This window comes from Aristolochia californica, unplaced genomic scaffold (genome assembly GCF_029961685.1).
Source record: "Aristolochia californica isolate CCGP_79_NKW_82.1479 unplaced genomic scaffold, dmAriCali1.0.hap1 SCAF_8, whole genome shotgun sequence".
Taxonomy (NCBI): Eukaryota; Viridiplantae; Streptophyta; class Magnoliopsida; order Piperales; family Aristolochiaceae; genus Aristolochia; species Aristolochia californica.
This window is the reverse complement of record NW_027182279.1, coordinates 35,856,333-35,869,395: the sequence shown is the minus strand read 5'-3', so window position 1 is coordinate 35,869,395 and position 13,063 is coordinate 35,856,333.

Here is a 13,063-nt window from a genome sequence, read left to right as displayed (position 1 = left end):
ATTACTCTGGATGCGGTTTGTTGCTAAATAACACCTCTATTTATAGGTGATTTGCAGCACTGAATAGAGGAAGACAACTGCAGAAATAAGAGAAAGGAAGGTTCCTTTCTCTTTCGGCGCCGATGGATGCCTCTGTCCGCTGCGACGGTCAGTACAGAGTCACCTCTATTTTTTACTCCTTCCATTAATTCCCGTTCACACTTGAGTCCTTTCAATTTTCCATTCATGCTTGGGACCCCGCCACCAAGGGGGCTGGCCCCCTTGGACCACCGAACCCCGCCTTCGTTTTACAGCTTCTTCACAAATAACCATTGCGGTCACAATTTGACCTCATCAGCGTCTAAGATAGAACTGCTAACTAATTTACTCACTATCGACATTGGCGCTCCTCATAATTTGGGGCTAGTGAATACATTAGATTAACAGTAACTCGTGAGAGGTGGGCATTGACACACTAAAAATAAACTCCAACTTGAAGGGGAGTGTTGAAGAATAGATATGAAAGAGTCTTACATGATTCTCACAGTAAGAAGTCTCATAGAGCCAAAATTAATGTGGTGGAGTTTTACAGGAGTCTCACAAGAGGAGGTTTTGCAGAAGACTCAAAATTAAATGTGTTTTTTTTTTATGTTAGTTTTCTATTTTTGTTCAATTGTTTTAGGACTTATCTTTTAGTGTTTAACTTTTGGTATAACTAGGATAAGGGTAGTTAATTGTAATTGGATTCTATTTGTTTCTTCTATTATAAATAGAAGGTCATTGTATTCAAATTAGATTAAGTCAATGAAAATTTTCACTTTTACAGAAATTCAAAACATACTTTCTTAACTCTTGTTTTAAAATAATTTTCTTAACTTATTTAACGTTGAAGTAGTTGTATGAAACAATATTGTGGTATTTTGCTCTGATTGCTTTCTTCTTCTTTGATAACAGGAGTGTGTCCGATCTGAAGAAACTCCGTGTTCAATAGATTTGAACTAAAAAATTTCATAGCTAGGGGTTAATGTTGTTAGACCCAACTTTGAAATGAAGTTAACTGGTTCAATTGGAAAAAAGCTTTGTTCATTCGCTCTACTTGACATTCTAGAAGTATAGTTCTTCTTATATTTTCATCACCAATTAAATGAGAGGATTACAGCTTAAAAGTGAAAGAAAAGAGTAATCTATAATGCTGAGCGGTTAGATTAAATTTAGATTTTGGGTTGGTTATTCTTTTATTTATATGATCTGGTCTAAAAACAACTTCCAGTTGTGCAACCCGATCATATGGTTCACCTAATTAAAATGGTTTTCGTAGTGTGGAGACCTCTGTCGTGGTCTCACCATCTTGAAAATCTGCTTGAAGAGAAATCAACAAGAGAGAAGAGGATAAACGAAGAAATCAGCTCGGTGGTGATTGAGAAAATGAAGCTAGACCCCCAACTCTATGAGTGAGGTTTGGCCGCTCTCTGAGGTAGAGGGTCCTTCTTTTGAAAAAGCTTTGGAGTTTTGTACTCTTATTGTTGTTGGTTTACCAAGTTATTATAAATTTGTAGTAGAGTGAACTGAATTAGTTATTCTCCTTAAACCAATATTATAATTTGTTATAATCCAGTTACCCACTTTCACCACATCTCTTCTCAATATTTATTTAAAACTTCAAATAACATCTGATATTGATCTCTGCATTCAGCTCTCTAACGGGTTTGTGCAAACCGCTGGAACTTTGACCAAATGGTTAAGAAGATTAAGGGTGTGTTTGAAATGTAAAGAAAAGAAAAGAAAAACAAAGAGTGAGTTTTCGTTGTTTGGCAACAAATAATCATTGAGAGATGAAAAATAAGAGAGAAAGATGGTTTCTCTATTAGTTATAATGTTTTCCCTCGTCTAATGATGGAATTCGAAGGTAAAAGAAAAGAAATAGAAACAGGGAAACAAATTTTATCGGGTTCCCTCAGTTTGCCCAAGTTCATAGGGAGCGACAGTCTCGTCTCTGTCTCCGTCTCTGTTTCCTCCATTAGCAAGCATCTTTCGTATTCTTCATCGAACTTTTAGGTATCTCTCTCTTCCCTCTTTCGCCTCTCTCTCTCACGGATCCTTTCTTCTCACAATTGCATCTTCAACAACATATCTAGTTATGATGATGTTAGATCCCTGCTTCACATATCGACAATATAAGTTATCAGTGTATCCACGGAATGAATATTGAAAAACTTTAGTGTTGAAGCAGTAACTAGTTATAATTTTTTCATAATAATTATCTCTTCCTTTTTTTTATGCTTGGAGTTATATTTTTCTTTCAATTCTGGTCGTCTTTGAGAGTTGTTGATGGTTTTCTGTTCTTTTTTTTTTTTAATTATTAATTGCTAATGAAAAATTTCGTTGATTCTTGCAAAGTTAAAGTAAGTGAAAAATACGGTAACCCTTGTGTGGTGCTAGCAATGCTTTCTACATCATTTCCTTGCTTTGTAACATTGAAAGAACAACAATCGGTCTCGTTCTACATCTTACTAGGGAAAAAAGCACCCTTCCCTCTAATTTTTCCACCTTAGAGGTTGTTCCTTACAGAGAGAAAGTTGCAACTATTAAACTCACCGGTTTCGAGGCTAGCTAATTACATTTCATGGCCACAATTAAGAAAAGTCAAGGTTCAATTCAAAGGAAATTGTTGTGCATTAGAGATCTAAACTTTGTATCAATTTCGTCAAAACTATTCCTTCTCTTTTAAGGACAGATACATTGTGCAGTATTAAACTTGGCAACATTAGGTTCGGCCAATACGGTGTTGGTTGGAAATTTGAAGGATATCATAATCTTGGTTTGTTTATAATTCTCGATTTAGTAATCTTCTTTCTATTTCCATCCTTGATCTGAATATCTCACCTGGGTTTTTCCTACATATGAGATAGCTTTCCAAGGTTTGGACGTTTGTGGACCTTTTCTAGGTTGGAGGTTTAGTTCTTCAACTAAAGATAAAACTAAACTAAAGTAAGAGCCAAGCCTCCTTCGTCATGTCCAAAACAATATACAACTACATGCTTTATTTAGTATGAAGTATTTGTTTTGCCTAATATTAGTGTATTTACTCACTGAAAAATGTGACTAGATGACCACTACCCGTGACAACTTCCACCTATGCAAAACATGTCGTTTATCTTTGTTCCTCTTCTTACGCATTAGAAGTCCACTTTTTATGGCCCTTGTGTGATGCATGTTTCTATCATAATTTCTGTATGTATCTAACTATTTTAAATCTCCTCAAGTATGTATGAAGGAAGAGTAATTAATTAAATGAAATTGCTGAACATATCAACATAACTTTTTTATTCTCTATCTTTTTAGGATTGATAAAAGAAACTAACTTGTAAAGCCAACATTTGGTCCTAAGAAACAAAATGTTGATTTCTAGGGGCAACACATAAACCCAAGAGATCTCAAGGAAGGGAGATAAGAGAGGAACTCTAACTCTTGGGAGAGAGGAGAGAAGAAATCAAGGGAGAGAAAGAAGAGGAAAAGAGAGAGATGTGTAAGGACGAATTTGAGCCAAGAAAAAGAAGTTTGAATGCTCTATCGCATGCCTTGAGGTTGTATTTAAAGTTGTGGGAAGGTGTTTAGAATGACTAAAATTCCCTTAGGGCCATATGCCTCAAAAGGAAATAGACACACGAGGACATATACCAACTTGCATAATTATAATTTCGTGTCATCTTTATGAAAGTTCTCCTTATTTATTAGTCATGCCACCCTCTACACGCGTGAGTGTCTTTTAACACTCCCCCTCAAGTTGGTGTTTGTAACTCTATATTGAAAATAATCTTGATCAAGAAACTTGTGTGCTTGAAAAGAAATTTTGATAACCTTGCTTTGATTCAACCTCTTCTTGTTCACATATTACTTGTAGTTTTCATTTTGTCTCCCCTTGACTTAGATATTCTAATCACATAAAATTAGATTACCACAACACGTAGAATTCTTCATTATTGATTACCTCTTTATTGTACTTTTTCTCCTACTTCTCCCCTCGTTATTGGGGATCTTTTTGTTCTTTACCAAGAGACCTAACTTTGCAACATAATGGTGAAAGGAGAAAAATGACTCTTTAACCGTACTACAAATCTCCATACACCGGTCAAAATGATCATAGTTTGAAACACACTCCGCTCAATTTCAAAGGCGGAAAAAGAACCCAACTATAGGGCACAACAAAGAGATTGCTCACTTTTTTAAGGGTAGCTCAAACACAAATCACCTCTTAGGAGAAAAATAAAAGACTTGAATTAAACTGGATGTTGGGAACACTCCTATATTTTTAGGTTGTGGGTCAATAGGTATTGCTCTGAATTGATTTTAACAAATACAAATTGAAGGAAGTGTTAGGAATTAAACGCCCTAATTCCAAATTAACGAGAACAATAATAATAAGCGCAGAAGAAAGAAAAACAAGCATTAAAACAAACTCAAGATTTATACATGTTCGCCTCAAGGTGAAACTACGTCCTATCTTACACACTGTTGCAATAATTCACTATGAAGATGAAATAGTTTACAAGAAAAATCGCACACTTACAAGTGTTTTCTCCAACCTCTCTAGGCCGCAACTCAAGATCCTTCTCCGATAATAAAATCCTAACAACGGGTCCCCCAAATATGAAGAAAAAATTAGGACAACCAGATTACAAGTGTGAAATCCCCAAACTATCAATGAGACAATAGTCAATATATCGTGGATCTGGCGAGGGCTTCGCCCCCTTTCCAACCACGGTGACCTTACCGCGAAAGTTTACCAGCGTATTGAATCAATGTAAGGCTTTGATTAGGCTCCACAACTTAATAGGAAATACTTTGAGGAATTAAGGATGTGAATAAAAAGATAGCAACTCTCATACTTCAAAAGGAAGGAGGCACATAATGTAGCTCTTCATACTTCCAAGTTAGAAGAAGGCACTTTTAGACAATAGATGGATAAAAAGTGACCAGATTTTCCTCAAGAGGGAGGTAAAAAAAATAATTTCTCTATGCACATGATGATTAATGAAACTTAAAAAACCCTAATAAGAAAAAAATAATGAAAACTTTCTAAAAATAGACTTCTCATATAAGGCAATTACTTTTTAACACAATTTGACCAATTTTCAAAGAAAATGTTCCAAGATATAATTTCTGGAACAAAGGAGATTAAGGACACTAATGTTTGGAATTTAGAGCAAAAAACACTTTCTAATTCAAAAGTTTCAGATTTTGTCAAAAAAGGAAACTAAAGTCATATGGGGAAAGACTTCTCTTAAGGAAATTAATATGATGTGAAATCAAAGAAAGAAAATTTTAATCAAGGAAAGATACTCAAGTTGGTCAATGTTGATTTTCAAGACTCCATGGATTTAGCTCATGGAGAAAAAGGGAGACAGACCCATTGGGAGAAAAACATAGGAAGAAGAGGTTATGGACTTTATGTCTTAACCCTCCCCCTGAAGCTCTATTTATATATTAATGAAAATATTATATTATAATAATACCCCTGAACTTAGGGTTTTAACCCTGGAACTTTAACCTAATTACATTAGTGCCATCTCTATGAGATGACTCTTTATTTACCATCCTACCATCATTGTATGGGCCTGTGGACCTTCTCCTTGATCTACGGGCCTTGAGCCCATCTTCCACATCTCTTGGATGTGTGGGTTTTCCTTGGTCTTATGGGTTTGGGCCCCATCTTCCAACACACTTGGATATGTGGGCCTTCCTTGGTCGTGTGGGCTTGGGCCCTATGTTCCAACAATCAAATATTGACAAGATTTTGAAAACAAATAGGAAACTTAACCAACATCAGTAACTAAAAAAGTGAAGCAAAAAAATTTGGCTTAAATTTGGATTTTCGCATGCAACAGGATACAAGCATGACCTTTGATTTTTCCAATATGGACATCTCTCTCTAGAAATATCAAATTGAGAAGCAATTTATTAGGATAGAGTAGACTCACATATATTTCTTTTAAGATATAATTCTCAATATAAATCCTCATTAATGTTAGTACAAACCTTTTAGGAAGTTGAGGCTTTCTACTGCTACATGAAACTTTTCTATTGCTTGATCTTTACTGCTTCAAATGTCATTTTCTCTTTCTAGAAAAAAACTGATTTTAACGATTATATTTGAGATGGAAACTAGACTCATAGATATTTCTAACGGTATATAATTTTCTATATGAAAAATATGTTAAGAGAGTGGAATATCCAAAGAAAAATAGGAATTGGGAAAGAAGATTAAACGAAAAATGAGAAACTCCTCTTTTTTCTTTTTCTTTTTCTTTGTCTTCTTCTTTTTCTTCCTCCCTTTCTTCTCCATCTTCTTTTTCATTTCCATGTCAGATTTTTGCCCGCTCTGATACCATATTAATTTCTAAGGGCAAAAATTTCACCCAAGAGATCTCAACGGAAGGAGAGAAGAGAGGAACTCTAGTTCTTGGGAGAGAAGAGAGAAGAAAGTAAGAAAGAGGTGCAAGGACGAATTTGAGCCAAGAATAAGAGGCTTGAATGCTCTAGCCATGCCTTGAGGTTGTATTTATAGTTGTAGGAATGTGTTTACAATGATTACAATGCCTTTAGGGCTACATGCTTCAAAAGAAAAGAAAGACATAAGAGGATATACACCAGCTTGCATAATTATAATTTTATGTCATCTCTATGAAAGTTCTCCTTATTTACTAGCCATGCCACCCCTACACATGTGGGTGTCTTTTAACACAAAAGACTCCAAAAAATTATGAAATACATAGAGAAAAATGATAAGAAGGAAATTGAAGATAAAGGATTAGTACCGTGACCAAGTGGGGCATTTGGGGACAAGGTTATTGCCAGCAAGAACAAATTCACCGATGTTGAGAAGTCCTTTCTATTTGAAAGAAGAAACTATTCGAGGCCTAATGATTATATCCATATTGTCACTAAAAGCTTCAAGGAATTCTTGTTGACCAAGTATTGACTCCTTTCTTGATTTTGATGATATTAAAACTTAATTAATCAAAAAATTGAATTTCAAGCATTTCAAATGCATTTCCTTCAAGAGACACAAAAGTCATAGGTCTATGCAATGAACTAGCACAAACTTCTCAAAGTCCTCAAGCTAGAAAAAAATGTCAAAGTGTTCTTGAAGAAGTCACCTTAGAAAGAAGAAGCAAAACATTGAAGACTAGAGTTGAGGAAGTCGTGAAAATCTCAAAACCTAGTCTATGTAAGAAAGCAACCCCAAACCTTCCAAACTTGAGGTACAATGGAAACTTTTGAAGCTTTAGGTTATATTTGCACTTTTACATGTTTTATTGAAGCATACACATATTTCAACTTGTTAGCGTCACTTAGGATCACTTTTATTCATGCTTTAAAATTCCACATAATGAATTGGCACTAGATTGATCGATCAACATCTGCCAATGATTGATCAACAAAAAGTGTACATGCCAAACATATAAAGCATGATCGATCAATCAGGCATGGCCAATCTGTGCTTTAAACCATGATAGATCAACACAAGTGGACTTATCAACCAATATTGTCCTAAATTCAGATCTTCGCATGCAACAGGATATTTGCATGCCCTTTGATTCTTCCAATGTGGATATCTCTCTCTAGAAATATCAGATTGAGAAAATATTTATCGGGATAGAAAGTAGACTCACATAGATTTATTTTGAGATATGATTCTCAATATAAATCCTCAATAATATTGTTACAAAGCGTTTAGGACAATGAGGCTTTCTACTGCTACAAAAATTTTCATACTGTTCGACCTTTGGTGCTTCAGATGTCGATTTATCTTTCTATAAAAATCTGATTTCAAAGATTCATTTTTATTTGGAAACTAGACTCAAATATCTTTCCAACAGTATATAATCTTTTTGTAGGAAACATATGGTAAGAGAGTGACACATCATATAAAAAATAAAAATTGGGAAAGGAGACTAAAGGAAAAATGAGAAACTCCTATTTTTTCTTTTAATTTTTCTTCTTCTTCTTCCTCCCTTTCTTCTCCATCTTCTTATCCTTTTCCATCTCCGATCTTTGGCCGCTCTGATACCATGTTGATTTCTAGGGCCAACATGTAAACCCAAAAGATCTCAAGGGAAGGAGAGATGAGAAGAACTCTAGCTCTTGGAAGAGAGGAGAGAAGAAATCAAGGGAGAGAAAGAAGAGGAAAGGGGAGAGAGGTGTATGGACGAATTTGAACCAAGATGAAGAGACTTGAATGTTCTATCCCATGCCTTGAGGTTGTATTTATAGTTGTGGGAAGATATTTACAATGACTATTATGCCCTTAGGGCTACATTCTTCAAAAGGAAATTGACATAAGAGGACATACACCAACTTTCATAATTACTATTTTATGTCATATCTATGAAAGTTGTCCTTATTTACTAGTCATGCCACCCCTGCACATGTGGGTGTCTCTTAACACAAGTGAATATATGCCCCAACTTTAGTAGAGAATCTAGGCCTCAACTAGATAACCAGGAGAGGAAAAATATTGTGCCTATCTGCATAGAGGAGTTTGGGCTTCAACTGGCTGACTAGGAGAGGAAAAATAATTGTAGTGGGGAATCTGGGCCTCACCTAGTTGCTCAGAGGAGGATTATATGGACTTTGTTAGGATAATGAAAAGATGACGTGGACTTTACTTGGGATGCCAAGTGGGGACTCAAGACCTCTTTCAGGGCACAGATTGAGGGTAGTGGACAGGCGAGTATTATGTTTATGGACTTATTGAGTCCAGCTTTGAAACATCTGCAGCGAGGAATAATGACCTTATTGGAAAAACCAATAAGGGTATAAGTGTGTATGTAGAACAATCACTACATAGGGAATAAGGAGCATATTGGAAAACCAATAAGGGTATGTGTGTGTAAGTGGAACTACCGTTACACGAGAAATAAGAACTTTATTGGGAGACCAATACAAGTACGTGTGTGTGCAAAACAACCTCTATCGGAGGAATAACAATCTTACTTGGAAATTAGTAAGGTGATGTGTGTGTGAGTAAAACGACTACTACATAAGAAATAAGCACCTTATTTGGAACTGATAGGAGTATATGAGTATGAATAGAATAACTCCTATGAGATAACTAAGGACCCTAGTTGAGACGTCAACAAGGGTGTGGATGTGTAAATAAAATGAATCTATGTAAAGTTTTAAAAGTTTTTGTTTCACTAGTATTGAGAGGTAAGGACTCTATTTATGCATTTAATAAGGACATGTCTTTATGTAGTGTTATATGCAAGGAATATCCGTATAGTGTAATTTAATAATGTGTGAATTCATACGATTGAAGATTGGAAGTTGAAATAGATCCATGTTAATTTTAAATGTCCTTAAAGCTTCAATTTTAAATCTATGTCATTATTATTAGACATTCTTCATGATATTCATGGAATGGGATATGTATAAGGCTATATATGCAAGATTCCCTAGGTGACCAAACATAAGTTTTGAATTTGATTATGCTTTGGACTCTTTTCTATGATTTCAGTGTTTTATTATGACTAGGAGTATAACTTACTGAGTTCACTCACACACATGTTGAACATTTTTAGAGGATTGGGAACAAAGTGAGAGTTACCAACTACTAGTGCTTGTTAGGAGAACCTCCTTTAAGCAGGAATTGGTAGGCATGGTAGATTGAATAATTTTCTTTTGTTACATAATTGTACATATAATTTCTTTAGGAGACCTTCCTCTTGTCCCCTAATTATTTTGGTAGATTGTTTAAAAGTAAGTGGGAAAGTCTTATTTTGTGTAATAGGACGACGTCGATGTAATGGTCATCAACAATGGGCTCAAAGAAGTGATTATCTAGTACTGCCATGTGTATCTATATAAAAAAATATTTACATGGTTGTGGTGAATATCATTCCATAAATCTGTTGATGTGTGGCGGGCTATAACACAAACATGTTTACTAAATTTCTCCTAACATTTTTTAAAAATATGGTTTGACCTACATAGTGAACACATTTTCGATCCCCACAATCATTCGAACCACAGCCACATATGGAGAGCAAGCGACCTCTGCCTCTATTATAACCACCACAAAATTGACCATCAAATTTGCCAACAGAGGGCTAGAGGTTAAGAGCAGCTGCATTTGAGAGATTTCCACTTGAGTCATTTTTACTCACAATTGCAACTTCAGCCGGAAAAACTCTATTAAAGGCCTACTCTAGGGTGGTCACATCCTCATTGGCCAACAACTGAGTTTGAATGACATCTTACTCAAAGCCTAAACCATCAAAGAGCCGAGCCACTTGAATCTGATTTTCTTTCTTATGAATGTCTTCAATATTGTAGAACCCCTCTCATCTCAGTAAAATAATCTAGCACAGATTTACTGACACACTTCATGTTAAAGTATCTAACATACAACTCATAGATTCTCAACAAGTTACTTTCTTGAGACAGAATAAATGATAAGATAGTTGATATTGCCTTAGCAATACTACAATTCAAAATATGGTCACTAAATCATGACTCCATACTGTTGACCAACCAGATCATCATTAAATTGTCTTCTGCCACTCAATCCTTAGTAATAAGTATAGAGGGATCATTTGTTATATATTTGGTCATCCTACTGGCCCTCAAATACATTAAAATTGATCATTACCAATTGACATAATTCGATCCATTCAATCGGATCGTATTTATTTGAATAGACTGAGAGAATTTCAAATTGAACCCTCATTGGTCCTCTTGACAATCTCTTGTGTGCTGGATTTAGCCATTAAAGACCACGAAGTACCATAATTTAGTGTAACAATGCATCAACCAATTAAATTGGAAACTTTTTCCCCAAAATTTTCTATCTGTTTAATCACGTGGACCACCACAACTGAACCAATTAGGGCAATCCAGTAGTAATCCCAATCAATTTCTAATAAACAACAATCAATCTCAGCAATCAAGACCAAGAATTGAAGAGTTAAACAACTCAATTTCATGAAATTTGGGTGACGCAAGTAGAATTGATGATGATGCAAACAAGGTAGAAGGAGACACAAGTGATATTGAAGAAATTTCTCAACTCGAGATCATTAAATGACTCAAACCCCATAATCTTTCAATTAGGAGTAGTAGCCATGAGCTAAGAGGCTATGACAAGAAAAAAAAAAGGGAAAAATGAAATTTTTTTACCCTACCTATCTTGAAATTTGGGAAGATCATCCAAAACGGTTGTTGAAGATCGAGAAAAGAACCACAAAAATGAAAAAAAAAATCTACCCAAGAAGTACTTTACCGCTCTAATACCATGAAAAATCTGAAATTTAGATGAAAGAAGAAGAAAAAGAAGAAGAAGAATAGTTTGGAGAGGAATAACAGTTATTGCCTTGGAGTGCATACCTAAAAAATGGTGCCCCTCTTGTTCTTTTTATTAGGGTTTAAGTGATTTTTAAATAAAAAAATAGTAGTAGAAGTGCTCAATTGGTGAAGTCTTTGATAGCAGCAAAGGTGGAAATAGGGGTGGCATCGAATCTAGCCGAGCCCGAACCTGCGTTTGAACCGGGTTTGATTTAAATATTTCAAACTTGAGCTCGAGCCGAGCCTAGCCTCGAACCTAAAATTGTAATCAAACTTGAGTCCAATAACTTTAACCAAGTTCGAGTTCTAACCTATATTTAAAACTTTGCATAAAATACAAGTCAAACAAATTGTATATAAAACTACGCATACATTATACATAAAATTGGGCATAATCTCTACTTAAAATTGGACATTACCTTTGTATATTAACCTTGCATAAAATTATCTATATACTGCATAAATTTTTTCATAAAAGCTGCATAATTATGCATAAACATTATTCAATAATCAAACACAAAAACATTCATTTGAAATGCAACACTAGTTTTGTCCATTTGTACTCAATCATATCGTTTTGATTCAAGGACTGGAAAACCAAATCATCGAGACGGAGAAAAAGTTTAAGAAAAATGGTTTTGGATGACTTAATCATATGCTCATTTTCCTTTTTTCTTCGGAGCATGGATTTGTTCTTCTGAAAAACTTGAGTGAAGTTAACATTAAGAGAGTACCTCAAATAATTTGAGTCTCTTCAAGAGACATGAGGAAGAGACAAGCAGAGTTCAAGAAACAGTTTTTTTCACGTGCTTGTGATCTCGCACGTGTGAAATTGCACGATGTCTTTGAGCGCGCATGGGAGAAAAATTATTTCTCCCCTAACTTAGGTCTCTGGTTTTCGTTGAGGAGACTCGGGGGGGCAAGGGGTCTAGCAGTGCCGCCGAGGAGCTGTCGTCAGGGTTGACAGTTGGAACGAAGGCGGCGGTGACGGAAGTAGTGGCGAAGGTAGCGTCTACCGAAACAACACGGGGGTAAGGGAGTATGCGACAAAGGTGGCTGACGAGCCTCTGTCAACACATCAACAGATGAGAGGGGTTCGACGGTGATAAGGACCGGCGACGACAGACAAGGGGAGGAAGAAATCGAAATCAAACTCGAAGAGTCGAAGATGATTCTCACTCCTGGCTCTCAGGTCCTGGGCCCTCATTAAGTTAACGAGCTAGTTCGCGAGCTTTCGAACCGAACCATGATTCGATTGAACTCGGCTCGTTAACTCAAACAATCCTTATCTGGATCTTGAACTTAGTTCGAGATCCAGATAAATTGAATCAAACCGAACCAAGCTTTAGCCGCTCGCAAACCGGCTCACCCCTAGGCGGAATGCTCAAGATGTAGTGCTTTTCTTTGGAATCTTTTATTATTTGTAAAGCTCTTCCTTTTGTTTCTTGTGCAGGCATAAAGAGATTTTTTTTTCAATTAAAAACAACTTTTAATACAAGTCAAATAAAGAATAATTTTTTCGTGCATCTGTTTGACTATGATGACACAAACGATCAGATCATATGGTCACTTACTAGTGCACTGCTCATAAATTGCGCATGCAACAAGACTGTTCCGGCCCAAGATAGACCTCGCGACACACTCCGTTTTCTTTCATTTCTGTAAGGATATCTGAGACTATGTTTACAAACTCGACACATCTTCCATTACTTTCTCCCTCCTGGCTCTTAAACAAAAT